We start from the raw sequence: 23267 nt of genomic DNA, 5'->3' as shown, positions 1-23267 counted from the left end.
ATAAGACTCTTTCTGACTTTTGCTTGGCTCTGCCAGTACAGAAATTGATTTGAGGTGGTAAAGGTTTTTGGAGAGGAATATTGGGAGAGCTTGCCCAAGTTGCCATCTCTCTTCTGCCATCTTGGCTCTGCCCCTTCTGTCCTAACACTTTCAAGGAGCTCGCAGCTGATTGGGAGAAACAAGATGCAAACTACTTAATATTCCAAGCAAAATGAATACAAGATGAATTGGAAATAATTTGAGGGAAAGCACTAAGATTAAGAACTAAGAAAGTCTTTGTATATAGTACTGATTGACCATAGTGATAAAAAAATGAACAAAGGTATAAGTTGCCCTCAAGTAATTCATAATCTGTGTTGTGAGGATGTAGAAGTTAACCAAATAGAGGTAATCTTTGAAACATGAGAAGGAAGCAAGTGAAGTTAGATCAAGAACAGTGAACTGAGCCCTAGGGGATACCTTCATTTAGAGCTGGGGAAAAAGAAGTCATTAAAATAGAGAGATCAAAAACCTTCCTGTATCTCTTCTCCTTCCCTGGGAAAGATAATTTTTTCAAAAGAATGTCCTTGTAAAGAGATTGAGAGTCCTGAGATGTGAAACTAAGACCCCTCTCAGCTCTCAACCAGTATTTTCTCTGTTACTATGAAGGATACAGTAGTTTGCTACCCATTGCTCCTCTCAGTATCCCTGTGCCTTTTTAGTTGTAGAATGCTAGGCTGGAGATCCTTTCCATGACCATTGCCGCTCCTTATTCCTTTATATCCATCCATGTCAGATCCCATTTTTCCTTAACGTTCCATTTGAAATCTCAGGAACTCACAACTGGCAAATGAATGATTAAAATGTAAAAGCATTTATTCATTGCCTATTTTGTGTCAACCCCTTTACTAAGCAAGAGATACAAATAGAAAAAGCAAGATAGACCCTTCCCCCAAGAAAATCATGCTGGAATTGGGAGAAAAAAACACTAATGACAAAAACAGATGGAGGGTACTTACTAATTGTGTTACCTTGAGCAAGTCTTTTAACTCCCTTGCCTCACCAAAAAAACAAACAAAAAAAAAACAAGCAAACCTGTGAGCTGGAGGACAGCTAGGTGGCACAGTAGATAGAGCATTGACCCTGGAATCAGGAGGACCTGAGGTCAAATACAGCCCAGACACTTGATACATAATAGCAAACTGTGTGACCTTGAGAAAGTCACTTAAACTTCATTGCCTCATCAAAAAAAAAAATAGATGGAAAGGCCAGGTAATCTGAAAGAAATTAAATCTTGTCACTCCTCAGTTTAGTGACACTGGATTCCTCACTGTCCCCTAGACTTGATCATCTGCCTCCTTCAGATCCCAGATAAATCCCATCTTTTACAATCCCAAGCCCTTTTTGTTCTAGCACTTTCCCTCTGCTGACTGTTTCTCATTTATCCTGTATCTAGCTTGTCTGTACATAGTTGTTTGCATGTTATCTCTGTCATTATATTGAGAACTCATGGGCAAGGACTGGCTGCCTTTTGTCTTCCTTTGTATTCCCAATGCATAGGTTAACACTGGCATATTGTAAGGTACTTGCTTAATAAATGATTAATAAATGATTCTTGTCAGGGGCGGCTAGGTGCCGCAGTGGATAGAGCCTGGAGTCAGGAGTACCTGAGTTCAAATCCTGCCTCAGACACTTAATAATTACCTAGCTGTGTGGCCTTGGGCAAGCCACTTAACCCCATTTGCCTTGGAAAAAAAACATAAATAAATAAATAAAAGGATTCTTGTCAGACTGATTAGTCAGTCACCTTGGGTGGCTTCTTGGATTCTGGTCTAGGGGAAGAGCTAAAGAGAAAGTTGGAGAGGATGGGGGGGGGGTGTTGGGCAGCCCAGTGGGGCCCCAGGTTGGCCAGTCTAAATGGGTTGTTTTATTAACAGACTTTTTTAGAACAGGAAAGTACTTTGTTAAATCTGTATTTTTTTTCATACATATTGCTTGCCCCCTAGTAGAATGTAAACTCCTTGAAGGCAAGAACTACTTCGCTTCTGTCTTTGTATTCCCCAGAAGCTAGTATAATATCTGTTGCTTCATAGTTAATTATTTAATTGAAATGAATAGAATTAAAAGACAGGAACCCTTGACTGATGTCACAGAACCAAAACCAGACAGTGTTGTAGAAGCCAAGAGAGAAGAAAGTTTCAAGAAGGATGGATTATAATATAGAGAAGTTCAGAAAAAAAAATCAGTGTTCTTTGCCCTAGAAATTCTCTTTGGTGAAGGAGAAGAAAAGGATAAACATAAACCAAATATCACTTTTCTGGGTTTGACAAACATGATGGAGATTGGCTATTAGAAACTATTTGGCAGTTTTCTAATAAATCATTTAAACAAATAACTTTTTAAATGGCTCTCAGAGCATCTTTAACATCAGTTCATTAAAGAGATAAATGGTGTTGTTAACTGGTGATGACAATAAAAGAGGCTTATGCCATGATATTTGGAGTTTTGGCTATGGATGTGTGCTATGCCAATTAGGGAAACTAACAAACCTATTCCAGTTCCTCATGGTGCTAGACACCTGGTATCATTTAGATAGCACCTGTTTTCTTCTGTTCTGTCTCACACTCATTGTGATCTACACATTTTCATCAGTGAGATTCAGGAACATTTGAGATTCTGGATTGGACCCAGGTCTCAGTGTTGTGATACAGTCTCTCAAAAATGAGTGTGAAAAGTAAGTATGAGAGTCACTTTGCATTTTTTATAGCCTCTTTTCTGCCATATGATCAAGAATAACTGATAATTCTCCACTCTGGGAAAAAAAATTATAGACACATTAACTATTGTGTTTACAAACTAGGAGATTAAACACCAAACAAGTGGAGTATGGGGTCATATAGGAAAATAAATCTCAGTCATTTCTTTAAACCATTTGTTAAAAGGATTTACAGTCAGGCCTCTGATATTTGTTCTCTTTCTAATCCTAGGCAAGGCATTATATATCTCCGTGTCCAGAGCAATTTCCTGGATTTATCTACTAAATTAAGGGAGTTCCCATTTGAGGAATTTCCCAAGTTGAGGTGATGACACATCTTTTGTATATTTCCTATAAGGGAATTTATGGAATAATGTTGCATTGATAGTGTTTTTATTTGAACAGTTAAACTGTGTTCTATATTTCTTACTGTATTTATCAAGATTCTTTTAATTAACCATGTTGTTTATTGGAAATCTACCATGGAGGGTAGTACAGTGGAGCTAGGTGACACAGTGGATAGAGCACCAGCCCTGGAGTTAGGAGGACCCAAGTTCAAATCTGATCTTAGAAACATAATAATTGCCTAGCTGTGCAATCCTGGGCAAGTCACTTAACTCCATTGCCTTAAATAAAACAAAAATGAAAAAAAGAAAGAAAATAACAAGGAATACATAAGAAATAAAGGGCAAAGTCTTTGACCTCCAAGAGCAAACTTCTGTGATCAGGAGAGAAAAAAAAACATACAGGAAGCTCTTAAAATCTTTCTTTAGGGGCAGCCAGGTGGTGCAGTGGATGAAGCACCAGCCCTAGAGTCAGGAGTACCTGGGTTCAAATCCGGTCTCTGACACTTAATCATTACCTAGCTGTGTGGCCTTGGGCAAGCCACTTAACCCCACTTACCTTGCAAAAACCTAAAAAAAAATCTTTCTTTAGTGGAAAATTTACAGAAAAACAAAGAAAAGAATTTCAGAATGGGAAGACATTGATAAGTTGCAATTTGTACTAGAGGTGAGAGTACCAGCACAAATGAGTGACCAATCTATCAGATAATTACTAATGAGATAGTAATGAATCAGCTATTCTAAGTCTATGACATCTTTGACTCTGTCTCCCTTTTCTGATTTTCCAAGCCCTAACCTTTTAACTATAGTATCCAGGCAGTTTGATTCAGGAGTACTAATACTTTGTATTTGGTTGGTTCTTTGCAATATACTGTTACTATTTATGTAGCCTTTTATAGACATAGTATCCTAAATGCATTATTTTCACATGATTTTCATAAAAATTCTGCAAAGTAGTGTTGCAGACAATAAACTCCCAAGTACTTAGTAATGTCTCCTGTGAGCCAGGCAAGAAAATACAAAGACAAAAATAAAATAAACATAAATTTCTTGAAGGCAGAAAATTGTCTTAAAAACTGCATAAATATATCAAAATATATACCAAGTAAATACAAAAATAAATCCAAGGAAATTTCAGAGTGAGACACAGCTGTCTGCTGAGGTGGATCAGGAAAGTGATACCAAAGCAGTGGATGGAGAGCTTTGAATTCTAAAGAGAGGAGTTTGGACGTTTTCAAATAGGCAATAAAGAACAATCATGGTTTCCTATATAATATATATAATTTTTCCAGTGCTTAGCATGATGACTTAAGAAATGCTTTGTTGACTTGTTATCTTACTTGATGGAGAGTGATGTAATCATGCAATTGATATTTACAGTAGATTAATCTGTGAACTATATATATTAAAAGGATAAATTGGAGTTGGGAGAGATTGGAGGCTGGAAGATAAATTAGGAGGCTATTGTAATCCATGGTGAGATAAGAGAGGATTAGAGTAAGAATGGAAGGGAATCAGAAAATTTGGAATATTTTGAAGGATGAGTTAACAGGAGCTTGAATTTCTGTAGTACCTGACATGTAAAAACTCCAGTGGTTCCCCTTGCCTCCAGAAGCAAATACCAAATGCTGTTTTGGCCTTCAAAGCCCGTTATTATATAAATCCCTCCTATCTTTACAGTGTTCTCACAACTTATTTCCTCAATGTAGTCTTCCATGAAATGACGCAGGGCTCCTGGCTGTTCCATCTCTCCTCTTGAGGCTATTTTTCTGTCTGTCCCTCACTCCTGCCTTGCTCTCCCTTTTCACCTGACTACTGACCTCCCTGGCTTCCTTTGAGTCTCAACTAAATAAATAAACTAAATAAACTCATCTTGTCCAGGAGTCATCCCCAATTCCTTTGAATTCCATTGTCTTCCCTCTCTTAATTGCTTCCTACTCATCCTGTACCTAACTTGCTTTGGATCTGTTTATTGGCATGTTGTATCTCCATTAGACTGGAAGCCTTTTGAGGGGAGGGACTGTGCTTTGCCTCTTTTTTTATACCCAGTTTCCATCACAATACCTGCTCCATAGAAGATGGTTAATTAATGTTTATTGAATGAATGAATGAATGAATGAATGAATGTAAAAAGATTGCTTTTAAGTATGAAATAAAGCTAATAAAAGGGAAAATGGCATGTACAATAATGAAGCTAAAGAAGAACTTAGAGATTTTGAAATTCATATAAAATATCTTTGGTCTTTCTAAATATATACTTTTTTAAAATTACAAAATGATATTAATCAAATTATATATGACAACAGAAGCCCTTGTTGGGGATTTCTGTGTGTGTGTGGAATTCTATGTAATTATGGAATCCCAAAGTTGTTAAAAACTAAAGGGAAAGGGCTTGGAATAGAGGCCCATATTTTAATTTAATGTATGAGTAAGTTAAACAGAACCTAAATGTGGTGCAATAAAAGTAGCTTGATTATGAGCAATGGCAATCTGGAAGAAAAGACTGTTATTTCTCATTTTTAATTTTTTAAATAATATTTGAATTATTTTTTCCATTTCCAAGCATATTTTTCTCTCCACCCCCTTCCAAATAAAATCCTTATAACCAATATGCAGTCAAGAAAAACAAATTTCCATAATGCCTGCAAGCCAAAAATATGTGGCTTGTTCTATATAAATATCATTATTTCTAAAGAATCCATAAAACAAAAGTTCCAGTTTATACTGAAATAGCAACTTGTTTATCCTTATTAAGACTGAAAATTCACATTGATCAAAAATCTAAATATTCCATTTCACTTGTGGAAAGAAGTCCATAAAATCTTAACTTTACTCACAGCATGAAAAGTAAAGAAAAAAAGCACATAATTTTTCTCCTGTAGGTCAAATGAAATGATAATATGGAGAATTAGACTTAGGTGCTGAAATTAGTAATAATCCACCTGAACTGAGAAACAGATGATAGACTCTAAATTTGGAAAATTCTTTAATAGTGTCTCACAAATCTTTAATAATTGAGTTCCATATATTTTGGCATCTATTAGTGACAGACATCTTTTAACTGTGATGTGGAAGAGAATCTCATTATAATTAATCTCAGGGAGCCCCAGTTCTTGATGAAATATGCCTCTATAATGTATACTTGAAATCATCAAATTACTTCTGTCTTTATATACATAAATCTGTATATCTGTAGACATAGGTACTTATCCTTGGTATAGGAACAAATACAAAAACAATTAAAATAAATGGTTTAATTCTATGTGAATCTGGTAATTTTCAATGCTAAAATCTGCTCTTTGACATAGGATTTATCAACATTAATCAATAAACTAAATTTGATCTGGATATGTTCTAGGAAGTAGTGCAAGACTTCATTTTTGCTCTGTAACAGATCTGCAAACTTGGAGAAGCTTAATTGAGCATTCATTCCTCCAAGTTTGTAACAAACCAATCAGTACCTGTTGCCCATTAAGCTCCTTTGTTTAGAGTTGCAGGTTTCTTTCCTCCTTCTTGGGATATCAGGCCACATCCAGTTGCAGCAGCTGCAGTGTCCTTAATTTCAAAATCTGCCCTCTCTTGTTGCAGCTGCTGTCTTTCAAAGGAGATGGGATGGTGATCTCTCACCACCCTGTCTTCCAGGGACTCTCCTCACACCAGGATCCAGATTGATGAAGCTGGCCATGGTGAGGCTGGATTTGACATATAGACAGATCTTCACCATGATCTCCAGTTGTCAGGGCAACTGCAGCATTATCTGTAAGTATTTAAGCAGATAGCATTCAACTTGAAACCCTCTCTGTTCTCTCAGTGTCACCATCACTAATTCCCAGGTGGAATGGGAAAACACCTCCACCCAAGTATTACAGGGAAGTTATTTGTGTGTCTTTGGGACAGAAAATGAAGACAGAAATGGGAGGCTTTGTGGTTATCAAGAGAATTTTTTTTTGTCTATTATTCTTTTTCCCTGTTCTGTGAATCTTTGTTTCTAGCCTGGCTTAGGGAAAAGGACAGTTGATAATCTATTCTCCATGGAAAAGACTTGGCAATGGTTCTTTTACCTCCATTGAATTACCATTTGCTTTGCCTGTTAGAGATTAAGACACAATCTCTTCCTTTCTGCCAGGGGATCAAGATGGTGAAATTAAAATTGGCCAACAAAGTCCTAGTAGGAATGATGGTTATCTAGGGCCGCCTACCACTCCTGTATCTCACTCTCACCAGAATACTGGGTTGGGGAGGGAGGTTGTCTTAACCCAATAATTATTAAATTGTAGATCTATGAGAGACTTTAAAAATCACTTAATCTAGCTCCCTCTTTTTTTTAACACACTGGCATATATCAGCACCTTTGTCCAATCTGAGGTCTTTTGCCAGCTAGCTATGGAACTTTAGGCAAGTCATTGCTTTAACTTGGCTTGCTTGCTCTCATCTTGTCTGAAAGATAAAGTTGAGCTCAATGATCTTTAAATTCTAGTTCCTAGCATACTATAAGTTTCTGTGAAATTTGACACTGAGAAGCATCTGTCCCTACCCCAGTTCCATAACTGGAACATAGCAGAACTGGCTTTACAAGGCAGGTTTTTGTCCCTTTTTGTCCCTTCTTTCCTTGGTCTGTAAGTCACTTCATCCAAAATTGGTATGTTAGGAATGGAACTTATTCCACTTAACATGTGGATATTGCAAGGTAAGGAAAAGGTTTGTGGCTAGCTCCTCTGGTCCTCAGAGTAACTATCCTAATGGAACTGAGAAGGAAACAGAAACTCAGGGACTTGAAGGAATAAATTCACTTAGCTAGTAAATGTCAACCCAGATCTCTACTAAGGTTTAACAGGCAAATTTTTGAGCAAGTTTTTAATGCATGAATAACACTGAGTGATTTAGAGAATCTTTATAGTGAAATCTCTGACCTTTTCCTATTAAGAAGCTATTTTCAAATTTTATATATTATCAAAATGAGCTTCTTAAAATACTTAGTTTAAATAAAACATAGTCATTAACAAAAGGCCTGTGACCACACAAACTGATGTCCTCCCTGAGTAGGATCCCTGTCCTCAACTCTGCCCACTCTTGCCATGAACCTGCAGAATTAAGGGTTCATTTACTACATACTTACCTCCTGTCTACTCCTCCCATGTTTGTTCACACCTCCTTATTGGCAGGGAGTCTCTTCTAAGTCTTTCTCCTGCTACCATCCTGTGGAATGGCTCATGATGTCTTACTCTTATTTCACAATGGCTGAGAAAAGGATTGCAGGCACCTACCTCCTGGGTGGGAAGACCCTGAGACCCCATCCTTTCTCTCTCTCACAGGGTGGGGGTGAACAGTGGAGAGTTCCTTTCAGCTCCCTCAATTAAGGAGGGTACCCAGCCAATGTCTTCATTCCCTCCCACTCCCCATCATATTGCCAGCTCCTTGAGAGTAGGGGCTGTCTTGCTTTTTTTTTTTTTAATATCAACATTTAACACAAAAAGCTTAACCTATAGTATGGGCTTAATATATGTTTCTGGCCTGACTAACTGATGAGGTGCAGGAAGACGCCTCTATGCCACCCAGGTGGTCATCACCAAAGCGCCCCCTTCACATAGTCAGCCATTCTCATCCTGGGAAGTTCTTTCTTACAGTGTGCCAACATCTGTGACAGTTCTCTTACTGCTCTCTTGAGCATGACAATAAAAGGCTAATATCTTTTCCATATGATAGGCCTTCAGCTATTTTAAAACAGCTATTAACGCTCCCCATGCACAATTTACCACCCCAACCCCCCCCAGTATTTTCCTCTCTGGGTTAAAGATCTTCATTTATTTCAACAGCCTTTATATAAAACTTCCCAGATCCCTTACAAAAGCTTTAGATTTAGAGGGAGCCTGTGAAGGCATCTAATCTATCCTAGTTGCTCTCCTATCCAATTTTCCAATGCTTTCTATTATTTTTTTTAAAGTACCTTGAGAAAGACTTTTGGAGTATTGTACTAATACTCTGAGTATGGTGTGAGCTGATCAAAATGAAGTGGCTATCTATACTCCCTTGATTTATATACTATGCTTCTATTAATTTGATCTAATATATTAGGTATTTACGTGGCAAGTCACATTGTTAGCTTATATTAATAATTTAAATTCACATAGTAAGACCTATATATGAAGAATAGTGCTTCCAAGAGATTGGAGGACTCTTGTTCTCCAGTAAATTGTCTCCAGGAAAGTCTCCTTTGAGCTTTGTTTCACTAATTGTCCTTACTGTTAACAATATTTTGACACTCAGTCAAAGCTTTGTGTGTGTGTGTGTGTGTGTGTGTGTGTGTGTGTGTGTGTGTGTCTGTCTGTCTGTGCTAGGCCACTTGTTTGACAACTGGTTCCCTCTGTTCCTTAGGGGGATTACAATAAGATTTTCAAAACAGTCTTATGAATAATCTTCTTCCTAGTTCTTTGACAGTTATCCAAATGTATTCCCCCACATGTGTATTTAGTATCTAACAACCTAATTCCAAAATATAATTTAGACAAATTCTGAGTGATAGAAAAGAACTAATAGCTCTGGTTGGCAGAGCTGTTGAAGACAACCTTTTTGTAGAAACTAAGTGGCTTGCCTAAGGCATAGAGCTAATGGTAGGACTAGATCTTCTGGCTCTCCTTCCTTCTATCCATCTGTCCTGACCTCCAAAAATAAAACCGAAAATGAATGTAACAGCAATTCTAGATCATATCCTCTTGTTATAAGACCTCTTTAATGTGAATATATCATTTATTGGATGATTAACTATATTTTTATTTTCATCCTTTGGCCAAAAAAAATGCTGATTTATTTTTCTGACACATTAATTTTTTTTTAGTGAACTGAACACATCTTTATCAAAAGCAGTAAGGTATGGACAGCTAGATGGTACAATGGATAATAGAGTACTGGTTCTGGTCAAGAGGACCTGAGTTCAAATTTGGTCTCAGACCCTTGATACTTACTAGCTGTGTGATCTTGGGAAAGTCACTTTAGCCATTGCCCCACCAAAAAAAGGCAGTGAGATAGAAAAGCCTTTATTCTTCACTATTTTTAGTGAGGTTTTCATTCCCATGAACTGAGAACAAAATTTAATATTATCTGCCTCTTTTCCTAATATATTTGAAAGTAATTTAAATAATTTGCATCCTTCTCTTACTATTTTGTCTTAATATAAATGTTTAATATCTTTTAATAATCCTCTTTTGTGGTCTCACCTAATTTCCACCTTTTGTGGAACTGTCCTTCAGCTTCTTAGTTCTAGGTCTCACCAAGTTATTCCAATTACCTCTCCTGTGCTCTCTCCAGTAGAACTTCAAGTCTTTACTGTTTATTACAGTATTTAACTGTATTTGATTTAAAATATAAATTTCAAAAGGTTGCATGGAAAAGCATTCTTTAGTAACTTTGAAAAAATTATAATGCTAATTTTAATAAGAAATTATAGTGCTTTGTATTTGTTTAATGTGCTTTGTTTTTCATGAATAAAATCACAGAATCACATTTTAGAGCTAAAGATCTCAAAGACAATCATAGTGCAAACCAAACCTAAAGGGAATCTATTTTATATCATCCCTGAGAAGCAATAATTCAATCTCTGCTTGAAGGCCCCCTGAGGTAGGCAATCCTACTTTGGGGCAGCTGTAAGTAGATGGTCTTTATGAAAACATTTTTTGCCTCTGCTTTCTACATCTTTTAAGTGACAACCCTTCAAATCCTTGAAACCAGCTATCATTTTCATCTCCTGAAGTTCCTGTTTTATGGATTAAGCATCTCCTTTTGGTCTTTGTGTGTATATGAATATCTATAGCTATATCTATATAGCATATATGTTATTATTTATTTATTTATTTTAGGTTTTTACAAGGCAAATGGGGTTATGTGGCTTGCCCAAGGCCACACAGGTAATTATTAAATGTCTGAGACCGGACTTGAACCCAGGTACTCCTGACTCCAGGGCCGGTACTTTATCCATTGCGCCACCTAGCTGCCCCCAACATATATATATATATATATATATATATATATATATATATGTTATTAAAGCATGCTCTCCAGTATCATCATCATGTCAGTGATGATTGTCAATGCCCATCCCAAAACATGGTACCCCAAATGTAAAATAATCCCTAAATTTCTTTGTGACTAGGACAGAGGGCAGTGACCCTATATTCTTCCACATTCTGGACAATTTTCCACCCACCTTAGATGACATTAGCAGTTGTCCACTGCTATATGTTGCAATATCGGGTCACTAAGTTTATATAGTCTGTTTAAAAACAAAACGATGAGCATCTTTTTTATAGGAACTGTTGGCCAGTCGCGCTTCACTTATTCAATCTATAAGCATTTATTATACTATGCTAGGCTTGCCTCCAAGAAGTTTATATCCCATAGAGGGGAAATAACATGAACAAAGTTCAGTAAATTGAAAAATAGGTCAAAAGTCAATTCAGTCAAAGATTTTGACAGGTGGGGGATGGAGGAGGGCAGGCCACTAGTAAGCAGGCATCAGGACAGGGATTGAACAGGAGGAAAGAGTTGAATCATCTATTTAAGGGAGGGTTGGAGGGAGAAAATGGACTGTCATATTCAGGGGAACAGTAAGTTAGCCAATTTGGCTGAAATGTGGGGTATGTAAAAGAGATAATGAACTAAGAAAGGCCGTCTGGATCCAATTGTGAAGGAGTCTCAATGTGTAGGAACTTGTATTTAAATGCTAGAGATAGCTGGGAGAGGTGCAGGGGCAGACCTGTGCTTAGGAACATCAGTTTGTCAGTTTTGTGGAACATAGAATTGGAATAGATTTAAAGCAGAGAAATAGAATAAGAGGCATTCGCAAGAGTTCAGACTAGAGGCGAGGGCCTAAACCATGATGTTATTGGAGAAAAATGGAGATGGATGCAAGAAGTGTAGTCGAAATAGAATTGATAAGATATGGAAACAAATTAGATTTGACATTAGAAAGGAGAGGGAAAACTCACAGATCATGCCAAACTTGTAAGCTTTTAGATGATAGGGAGGATGGTAGTGACCTCAACAGAAATAGGCAAGTTAAGAAGCAAGGAAGGTTTTGAGAAAATAGAATGATCTCTACTTTGGAAGTATTCAATTTAAGATCCAAAACTCATTTGAAAATATCTGACAGGCTATATCCATACTGGTTTTGGTGTTTTGGTTTTTTGGTAGTTAATTCAATTTGAGATAAGCATTTATGAATGTTACATACTCTGTGTTAAACGCTGGGGAGATGAAGAAAGATAAGAAACAGCCCCTGACTCAAGCAGGTCACAATACAACTGTGTAAATCCAAGTTTTAACTTGGCAGTATAGATTAGCTTAAAAGGAAGGCATGAAAGGAGACTCACAAAAATTCTTATAGGAGATAGGGTTTTAGCTGGGACTTGAAGGAATCCAGGGAAACCAGGAGGCAGAGATGAGGAGGGAGAGAATTCCAAGCATGAAGAAATGTGTGGAGCTGGGATGTGGATTGAAGAGGAATAGCAAGAAGAATTATTAAGCACTAGTACTGTCTTTGGTACTATTTTAGGTGTTAGGGATACAAATAGAAAATGAAGCACAACCTAAACTCAAGAACCTTAGGTCTGAGGAAAGCCATAGATACACACAATAAACTAAAAATACTGACAATTGAGGGGCAAGGAATCTAAGGATTTTAGTAAAAAAAGAGGTGAGAGGAAGAACATTACAGGCATGTTAGATCTCATATGCTAAGACCCAGTGGTCTACTTGCTGTAGGTACGCCAGTTTGACTAAAATATAAAACATGCAATGAGAAATAATGTCTTATGCTAGTTAATTTTTTTAAGTCCACATGCAGGATTTTACATTTGCCCTCTTTAAATTGAACCTTATTATAGTCAGCCCATTATTCAGTCTTACTGAGATTTTTTTTTGTTTCTCACTCTAATACATCATATTAACTCTCCTTTCCAGATTTGAGACTTATAAAAATTTGATATGTATGCCTTCATAGAAGACATTGATGAACATGTTGAAGCAAGGGTCAAAAAGGAAATAGATCCCTAGGGCATTCTACTAGAGGCTTTCCTGAAAGTTGACTTTGTCCTATTAATTGCTACTCTTTGGATCTAGTCATTAAACTGGTTCTGAATACATCTAAATGTATCATTGAGCCTACATTTTATTTTTAAGGATAAGAGATTGCTTTTTAGCAATTTAGCTAGCTATAGTTTAGGTTTACTCTAATACACATTTCACTTATATACTATTTCAATAACTCTGTTGCAAAAGAATATGATGTCTTTCTGTCCTTATCAGCTTTTGATGATCCTAATGTTGGCTCCTTTTGATCTCCATTTCCTTTTTAAAATGTTGAATAATCATCCCTTTAGTAACATATTCTAGAACTCTGGTAGTATTGATTGTGTTGATAGTATCCATAGTAATAGTAAGATAAGGAGGAGAGCTTTATACTATAGTTTTAAGGTTTGCAAAACTCTTGATATCCCTTGTCTCATTTGATTCCCACATAAGAAATGAATTTAATTTGTAGTCTCTACTCTCTTCTTTATTTTGGAAAATGTGTATAGAATTGCTTTTTTCCAGGCTTGCTACTTCTCTCCGCTATCCCACAGTTTTGTCAAAGGCTCAGCAGTCAGCCCCTGTCTAGTTCTTTTAGAATTCTGGGCTTGATAGCACAAATCAGGTATTGTGAATTTATTGAGAGGGTTTGTTGCTTTCCTATGAATGCCTCACTTCTCTTGGTTTTAATTCCTGATGGTTTTAATCACCATCTTCTTGGGCAAAAATTAAGTAAAAGGAGAATTGAATAGTTCTGCCTTTTCTCCCTTTTCTGTCATTAAGAATGGCAATAATCAAATAAATGCTTTTTAACAAGGTAAGATCTTTGAAGACAAGGAATGTTTCTCTTTTGTATTTGCATCCTTGTTGATTAGCTAATACTCACATTAAAGGCTTGTTGAGTGATTTCTTATCCTTTTATAAGAAAATCTATTTAAAAAATCATTGCTGAAAACAATGTAAAGACTAACAGAATGCCTTCTGTGGGGGGTGGGGGGAGGGAAGTAAGAATGGGGAAAATTGTAAAACTCAAAATAAACAAAATCTTTCTAAAAAAAGATGAAAAAGAAATCATGTTGCTTCTCTTGGATTACTAACAGTGAAACAAATACTTTTGCTTATCCTGGTCTTTTACCATTTCTCCACTTATTTCAATCCATCCCACATGTTTAATGGGGCAACTAGGTGGTACAGTGGACAGGGTAGAAAGAATCTTGGCCTGGAGTCTGGAAGACTCCCTTTTCTGGGTTCAGATCCAGCCACAGGCATTCACTAGCTTTGTAACTTTGGTCAGGTCACTTAATTAATCCTCTTTGTTTCTCAGTTTCTTATATGTAAAATGAGCTGGAGAAGCAAATGGGAAACCCTCCAATATCTTTGTTAAGAAAACCCCAAGTGGGGTCCTGAGGAGTCAGACATGACTGAGAAAAATGACAAAATGATTATATATATTATGGTATTCCTTGATAAATACTTTTCAGTTTAGAAGAATAGGAGCTTTGCCTTTGTGATGAAAATGAACGTCACCCAAACTGTAATGGCACCTTTACCCTTTGACAAAGGATTGGGAAGATGTTTGAATTGAAGGACACTGGATTAACTGGTTTATTTTGATAGAGAAATAGTCCATGGTACAAACCCTGCACTTGCTGTTTTTGTGCTTTGTCTATGCTTGAAATGTGCTCCCTCACTTTTTTTGTGGAATTCCTGCTTGTGATATCCCAATTCCATTGTTACTTCCTCTCTTAAGTCTCCTCTAGTGCTTCCTCTGGATGACCTTACCTGTTAGCATCATCAAACCTCTCACTGAAGTGGGTGATTGATACCCATGTATCAAATATTTTCTCTTATCCACTTTTTTTTTTTAGGTTTTTGAAAGGCAAACAGGGTTAAGTGGCTTGCCCAAGGCCACACAGCTAGGTAATTATTAAGTGTCTGAGACCAGATTTGAACCCAGGTACTCCTGACTCTAGGGCTGGTGCTTTTATCTACTATACCACCTAGCTGCCCCATCCACTTATAATTTAAACTTTATATTTCCTCTTTGTGTTACTCAGTAAACATTTGTTTAATTGAATTGTACAAAAAGGAAAAATTTATATTTAGATATAAGAAAGTCACAATTTACAGGTCTGAGATCTCATGGATTAATCTTAAAGTCTAAAAATTAATAACCTGTATTGAAATTTAACATTTGCTTTTGAATATCTGAGGAGGAAAGCTACATTGTAGAGAGGAAAATGCATTTTTTAAAATCTGTTATTTTAGTTGAATGTTATTCTTTGGTACATCAAATATATAGGAATTAATTAATTATTAAATATAATATAAAGAAATTATCAAAAGTTTGAAAATGTCATATTGGATATCATTCACCAGAAGTTGGCTTTATCTCTTTTTGAGGGCATTCCATTAAAATTTTTTCTTTTGTAATTCAAAAAGGAAAAGAGTTGCTGACTAACGCTTTTTGATTAGGTAGCTTGGTCCTAACTGAAGTAAAATCTTCGCTGAAGCTTTATTTTTTTGGTACGTAAGCATTGTTGATAAGTGATTTCATTGGATGGGAAGTTCCCCCCAAATGCCATCACTAATGCAGTTCTGATATGATTTATTTGCAACTTAGTCTTATCAAGTTGTTTGGGGACATTGAGGGATTAAAAATGGCTTATCCATGATGATTATGGTAATTATATATCAGAAGCAAACATGAACCCAATTGTGTCTACTTCATCTCAAAAACCTGATTTTATGTGCACAAAAATGTTAAAGGTGAGACACTTTAGGTGCAATTTGCCAAAGACCCCAGGAACTCCTCAGAATGACCCTGCTCGTTATGTCAAAAGTTCATTTTACTATGTCCACAGTGCTCTTCCTTATTTCCCTGTATTTCTCTAATTATATCATTCCTTCATTCAGGTACCTACTCTGGGCTATCCACTGCTAGCCTACAAAACCCTGTCTCAATTTTAGTCACTTTGCTCCAAGTTTTGTCAGATTCTTCCTTGTTGCCACAAGTGATGGACACAGCTCTATCCATACAACTCTCTCTCTGCTGATTCCCATACATAGCTTATTTGTTCCTGCCTTTTTTTTACATAGAATTTCTTTACCCAACATGTGTTCTTCTGCTCTTCCTTCAACAATCCCTATCCTCATGATTCAAGGGGAATGACTGGCAATTACAGTAGACCAGGTGGGAGGTGATAAGGAGTCTATATCAAGGTGATGGCAGTAACTGAGAGAAGAGAGCTCATATGAGAGATGTTACAGACGTAGAACTGATAGGACTTGACAACAGATTGAATATAGGGGAGAAAGTGTGATGATGGGGATGTCACAAAGGTTGTAAACTTGGGTGACTGAGAATGGTGGAGTTGTCAGCAGAAAGAGCAAAATTAGGAAGAGGTGACACTTTAGAGGGGAAAATGAGTTCAGTTTTACACATGTTGAGTCTAAGTAATCTAACCAGTTTGAGATGTCCACTAGGCAGTAGGAGATGCAAGGCTGGGATTCAATGGCACAAAAAAAAAATAGAAAAGAATAACAAAGAGAAGAGCATAATCAACTGTTTCAGAGACTGCGAAGAGATCAAGAAGGAAAAAACTGAAAAAGGCCATTAGCCTTGACAAGTAAGAAATCCCTCACTTAGGTAAAATTGTAGAATTGGTCTGTGACACAACAGGTGGAGCACAGGAACTGGAGTCAGGAAGACGAGGTTAAATCAGATTTCAGTCTCCATTTAAACCTGGACAGGTCAGCTAACCTTTGTCTGCCTCAGTTTCCTCAGTTTTATAGTGGAAATAACCCTATTTCACAGGGTTGTTGTGAGACTCAAGTGAGACTACACTTTTACAGAATAGCCAATGGGGGAACTTTCCTCCTTTGTGAAGAGAGCGTAGTTAAAGGAGGCAGAGGAGAGAATGTGCATGGCCATGGCAGGGAGAGCAGGCAGGTCAGGAGGTTTTCTGTATAGGGATGTGTGGGTGTCTGTGGATGTGTGGGTGTGTATGTGTAGGCAGTTTTATTTAATGAGATGCATGTACGTGCATGATTTATGAAGTACTCATTTTTAAATATTGGATTTGCTTACTTTTAAAAAACTTTTAAAGCTGTGACTTCAACTGCTTAGGGAATTTCTAGTAAGAAGCTCCCTCTTATACCCCTTAGCAGTAACTCTTTTACTTTCAGTCTTAGCCATTTATGGTTCAATGATTTTCCCTGGACCATGGCGGGCATGTGTGTGTGTATGTGTGTCAGAGACAGGACTTGAACTCAGGTCTTTTTCACTTCAGAAATAGCTTGCTATTCACTATGTACTGCCTCTTAACATATAATTGCATGCTGTTTGTTGAGTCATTTTTGTCAGTTTCTATGTTTGTAGACACTGAAAGCAGGAAAAATATTTTGTTTTGTTTGAAGGCTTTCTTCCTCTTACTCCTGTCACTCATTCCCTCTCTGCTTGGTATAGAGTTCAGTAAACAGTGGGCACTTAATTTACTCAGTAAGCACTTAATCAGTGTTTACTGTATGCCATGGCACCATGTTAGACTTAGGAAAAGAAAGATCCAGATGTCAAAAGACTTGTAAACAAGTAGCAGTCTACTCAAGCATCAAGGATTGCACTGCTAAAGTGCTCTGAGATAATTGGAGAAGAAGGTACTTTTTTTCGAAGGAAGGGGAATGATCTGGGAAGATTTCTTAAAGGAGGTGATAGAGAAGCACTGCATGGGGAAAAAAAGAAGCAGGGACCAGTTCTGTTTTAAGGTCAGAGTTGATAAAGGCATGAAAATGGCTGAGGGAAGAGTAAGTCTGTATGGGTATATGAGGAGAAGCAGTGTTAAATAGGTTGGAAGATAGGCTGGAGAATAAATATAAAGGATCTTAAAGTCCACAATCAGTAGTTTATTCTTTCTTCAGTAGTTAAGGAAGACCCATGGAGATTTTTGAGTAGGAGAGTGAAGTAGGAAGATTCTTCAGGCAGTAACTGGAGGCAGGAAGACTAGAGGTAAGGAGCCAGTTGTAATAGTTTAGATGAGCAAAGTTAGTTTTAGTTGAGGAAATTGAAGTTGAGAGGAAGAAAAAGATATGAGAGAAAATGCAGAGAAAGGTTTGGCAACTGATTTAAGAGGGAAAAACTAAGAGGGACTCCAGGGCTATCAGCCTGGGTGACTGAATATAGTGATGCCATCCATAGAAATAGCAGGTTTTAGGGGCAAGATAAAGAGTTGTTTTGAACTTGAATTTGAGATACTGTTGGACCATTTAAGTGCAGATATCTAGTTGACAATCAAAGATGTGAAACTGTTAAGAGTTGGGAATAGCAATAGAATCTGGAAATCTGTATAGAGGTAAAAAACGATTCCATGTATAAGGTCACCAAAAGAAAGTATAGCTAGAGAGGAGGCTTGAGTTCAGAACTCTTAAAGACTTCCATGCTAAAGGGGCAGTAGAAATAGAATGAAGAGCCAAAAAAGGATATTGGAAAGGGTTATTTGAAAGGAGAAGAATGTCCTTTATCAGGACCAGGTGAATTTATTATGTTTTTAGTTAGGTGCTTTAAGTTAGCTCCTTTACTTAGCTTGGTTATCAGCTCTATTTTAGACACTTTTGTTCTGTCATTTCCTGTCCAAAGAGGACTCATAGCAAAAACAAAAAACAAAACCATTTTCATTGGATTTTTTGTTAGCTCTCCTCTTCCTATTTATCTCAAGCCATAATTTGTATGCCTTTTTAATCTTCTCTTTCCCACAGGATAGTTTCAAACACTCCTTTCCCAAGCACCCTTCCCCCCCCCCCTTGCCCCACCCCACCTACCCCACCCTTCTTTTCCTTGCCCTACTCAGCTCATTTGGTGTTTTAGTACTGCTGACAATTCATTCAGTAACAGTTCTTGCTTTCCAAATATGTATCCTTTTTTACCTGACAACTGATACAATGGGATATATGCTAGATTTGAACTTCAAAACCCAGATTTGATACTTATACTGCTTTGCATGACTAAGCAGTTCATCTGCCTTTCTGGGCCATAGTTGAACTAGTTGACTCCAGATCTTATGCTCCTTTGAACTAAGAATATATCTAGTATCATTGAAGAAAAGGCAGTAGAGATTCCTAGAATTACCATAGAAAAATTAAGGATAACTGCAGGAAAAGAGGCTGTTAGATTTAGTGAGTCATTCGTAAGTTTGTGGGGGGGGAACTGCACACTGAATAGGTGGGGAAATAGAACCTGTGAGTGTAGACCACTCTGTGGCAGTGAAAGGGAAGAAAGAGAATAACTTTTAGAAATAAGGGAGTGAAGGGAAGGGTTTTGAGGGTTTGGGGATGAGGGGGCAAGAGATGATAGGGACCCATGAATGTTGTAGGCAAAGGGGAGGGTGAGTGGTGGCTAATCTTTTCTAGAAATTTGGCCATGAATGGAATGGGAAGGGCTGGGTAGCTAGAAGTGTGTGTGGTGGGGGGAGGCAGTTTGCATATTTATTCCTTGAGGAATAGCTAAACCCCTAAAGAAGGACTGCATAGGAATCCAAAGTGTTACTATTGAGGGAAATGGAGCCCAGGGACATGAAGGAAAAAGTTAATAACTGAGGGGGGGGGTCTCTTTTTTTTCTTAGATGTAAGAAATTTCATCTTGTTTTATTAACCATTCTTTGCTTAGAAATAAATATACCTTTTGCAAAAGGAATCCTTGTTAATATTTTTAGAAGGTAATGTCATATGTACCCTCTCCCAAAAAAAGTTAATTTCTTTGGATTTTTTTCTCCACTGTGCTGTTTTCTTATGAAAAGCAATTTGTCTATATTGATCCAAAGTCATTCAGTCTGTTTGGACAGTATATAAATATGATTTGGACTTGTAAAATGTATCAAGAAAATGGGAAAGCATCCATATAATTTGTGTACTTGTGCAATACAAACAGTTGTGCTGTGATGATAATTTCTTAAAATTGGCATGCTGCCATGTGTATTGTGACTTCTTATAATGGGAATAGCTTCCATTACATATTTTAAATGCACTGGAAATAAGACTCTTCTTATATTGGTTTATTCTCAGATATTAAAGAAACCTGCAGTGAAATCCTTCAAGCATGAAATCATTTACCTAGCTTGTTTTCCCAGCTCATCATGATTGGTGTAACTTATTGAAGCTGATCACAGTTTAGCAAACTGGCAGGCAGAGATTTATAAGGAGTTCCCATTAGGATTAGTAATATGTGATTGGTGAAAGTTGTTTTTGATGTGGAATTCTCTTTTGGTGGTTCCAGAGAGATTTTCTTTTCTCTTTACCTCTTCCCTCTCTCCTGGCTACTTCCACCATAAATTTAATTATAGAGAGAACATTTTAAATACTGTTTGCTTCTTTTAGTGCTCTAAGATGTCAGATTTAAGACAGAAATAAACAAATATTAATTAAGAGCCACTTTAGGGTTTATGCAACATTTTTGTCTCCCTCCCCCACACCACATACATCCACACTGACATTCCTATATCAGTCACTGAAGTTTGTTAAACACCTCCATACACTTCAAGGTTAGGCATTTTAGTCCTTTATAATCTTTGTTTCATCTGGACCTCACAACAATACTAGTTTATAGGTCCCTCCATTAAATTCTCCATCTTACAAATGAGGAAACAGGAAAACAGTTAAAGTGTCTTTGGTCAGAGTTACATAAGTAGTAAATGTCTAAGGCTAGGTTTGAACTGGGTTTTCATTACTGTTGTTCCAGTTATGCTATCTATTGTGCCACTAAAGTATAGATGATACATAAGGGGTGTGTGTGTGTGTATGAATAAATACATCTATATCTAGATATATAATCCATATATGATTGCAAATCTATAGGTCATATATATATATTTACATGAATCTATTACACACACACACACACAAAGGGGTGAGTGTTTATAAAATCCATTTAGGAAGTACTAAGTGCTAAGCTAAGAGGATACAAAATACTCCAGGAATAAAAGTTGCCCTGTTCAGCTGAGCTTTAAAGAAAACTAGAAATTCTGAGAGGTAGATCTTAGGAAAAAGGAACATAGGCTACTGCGGGGGGTCAGTCTTGGCAAAGACAATGAAATGAGAGGTGGGTCAAGTATCCTCCCGGTGAGGAATCCCCCCAAACGCTATTTGGATATACTGTTGAGTTCCTGAAGGGGGTGTATCGGAAAGATAGGCTAGTGAAGAGCTGCGGCAAGTGGATTTGTTTGTATTTGATCCTAGAAGTTGAGAGCCATGAGAATTTATTGAGCAGAGAAGCAATATAGTTAGACCTCGTTTTTAGGAATGTCACTGAGGTTTACAAAGCAAAAGTTACAACGGCTTAGCCCATGGGCTTGTTTTGAGACTCGATTCTACCTCAGTTTTTCAAGACTCGGGCTACCTGAGTTGTGGGGGGACTGGGGAAAAAAAGGCTCCTAATTGGTACTTAAAAGACTAAAGGAATGAGGTGACCTTAAATAGTTCTTTAACCCCCCACCCCCTCATGCTTCCGAAGCGTTGTCCTCTCCTTCAGCCAAGTTGCCTTTGGGGCTTTACAAAACTTTAAAGTGCCTTTTTGGCGGCCTTCTGGTCGATCCTAGGTTAGATTGAAGAATCTTCGCCTCCCCCACCGAAGCGGCCTTTGATTGTCAATTTAATGAGCGTTTCTTCTGTGAAAGGGGCGAACCATGTGATTGTTCGGGGGAGCCGCCTCCTAGGTAGGGCCTAGCCGCGAGTATAGCGGACTCCCGCTACCGGCGGGCAATAACCACTTGTTTAATGAGCTAAGTGTACAATGGACGGCTCGCTGTAGGTGGGGCTCGAGGTACCCGGAGTGGTGGAGATTGGGCTTTGGTGGGGAATTTGGAAAACTAATTATTCCTCCTGCCCCGGCTTTTAATTTTGAGAGATTTAAATTACTTTTCAGGGGAAAAAGTTTCTCCTGGTTCCCCATGTCCCCGGCTCCCGGCTGTCCTGACAGTTGAGGTAGGGGCTGCTCAGCACGTAGCGGGGCCGAGCCCTCCCCGCTCTCCCCACCTCCCTCCGGCAGACCTGCCTTACCCGGACCCGAGGGAGCCCGGGCGGCCGTCGCAGCTGCCGGAGCAGAGCGCGTTCACTCGGACCCACAGAAACCTGGGCCGTTGCCTTCTCGAGCCGCCGGGGCAGACCAGACCGCTCCTTTGTGGAGGTGGAGAAAAACAAGACCTCGCCCCGAATTTAGCCGCGGCTGCGCTCAAACCCGGAGCGAGCGGGCTGGGGTGGAAGGAGACTTCCGCGGGTGAGCGGGGCGTGGGAACGTGGGGCGGCCCCGGACGGGAGCCGGCCCCGGAGGGGAGTCGGCGGCATGCGGGCGGGCGCGGGCCGGGCGGGCGGCTGGGGGCCGGGCCGCGCTCCCGCCTTCCTGCGGGGCGGGCGGGCGGAGAGGGGGCCTGGGCCAGGCCGCGCGGCGCTGGCCCGGGCTGGGCTGGCCGGCTTTCTCTTTCACTTTCCTTCTCTCGGGCTGGCACGCGGGCGGGCGGCGGGCCCCGCAGCGAAGAGGCGGCGGCGGGGTAAGCCGGGGGCCCCCGCCCCCCGGAACTTTGCACCCTGCCGGGAAGCGGCCCCTTGGAGGCACCTGCCGCAGCCGTCCCGGCCGGCTCGGGGCCGGGGGGAGCCTGCCGGGATCCAGGCGGAGGAACCAGTCCCCGGAACCCTACTTGCCCTCTGCAGAGCGGGAAGGAGTTTGGGGTGAGGATCGGGGCGGAGGAGGGAATTCCATTCCGTCCTCCACCCTTTCCTAGGAGGAGGGGTCAGGTTGTAAGGAACCTATAAATGTCGAGAAAGGAGCTAAACACCACGTGTTGACTCGTGAGCCTGACCACCTGCGCATCCTCCTAAAAAGCAGGACCTCCCGTGGAGGTGCCCCATTCTAACCAGTGAAGGGTCACCAAACCCACACCTGACCCTGCCCACTCACAGAGGCCAAAAGAAAAGGCTTTCCAACTTTTCATGAAGGAATGGGTCTTTTTTTTTTTTTTAACTTGCTGTGTAGGCTTTCGATTGCTCATAGCATTTGGGGTTCCTCTCGGTTGCTGTTCTGCCATTCCATTTTGTAGTATATAGATGTCTGTACCTAATCCACTAGGGAAATTGTAATTGTAAACTCCTCG

General features: G+C 38.8%; 1 protein-coding gene across 7 annotated transcripts in view; it reads left to right on the top strand.

Annotated features, from left to right (window-relative positions):
- PCGF5 (polycomb group ring finger 5) overlaps positions 1-23267 on the top strand; it is a 140124-nt gene that overhangs the window by 45402 nt on the left and 71455 nt on the right. For 4 of the 7 annotated variants that reach the window (XR_012477853.1, XR_012477854.1, XM_074233392.1 and 1 more), the window contains exon 3: positions 6667-6837. The exons of 1 other annotated variant lie outside the window; for it this stretch is intronic. The gene's annotated coding sequence lies outside the window, so the exon portion shown is untranslated. Of the gene's footprint in view, positions 1-6666; positions 6838-22246; positions 22397-22766; positions 22846-23267 lie in introns of those variants that run through there. 2 more of the 7 variants (XR_012477856.1, XR_012477857.1) reach the window with 2 other exon arrangements.

The sequence above is a fragment of the Macrotis lagotis genome, chromosome 4 (genome assembly GCF_037893015.1).
Source record: "Macrotis lagotis isolate mMagLag1 chromosome 4, bilby.v1.9.chrom.fasta, whole genome shotgun sequence".
NCBI classification, from domain to species: Eukaryota; Metazoa; Chordata; class Mammalia; order Peramelemorphia; family Peramelidae; genus Macrotis; species Macrotis lagotis.
This window is presented reverse-complemented; position numbering and strand designations above follow the sequence as displayed.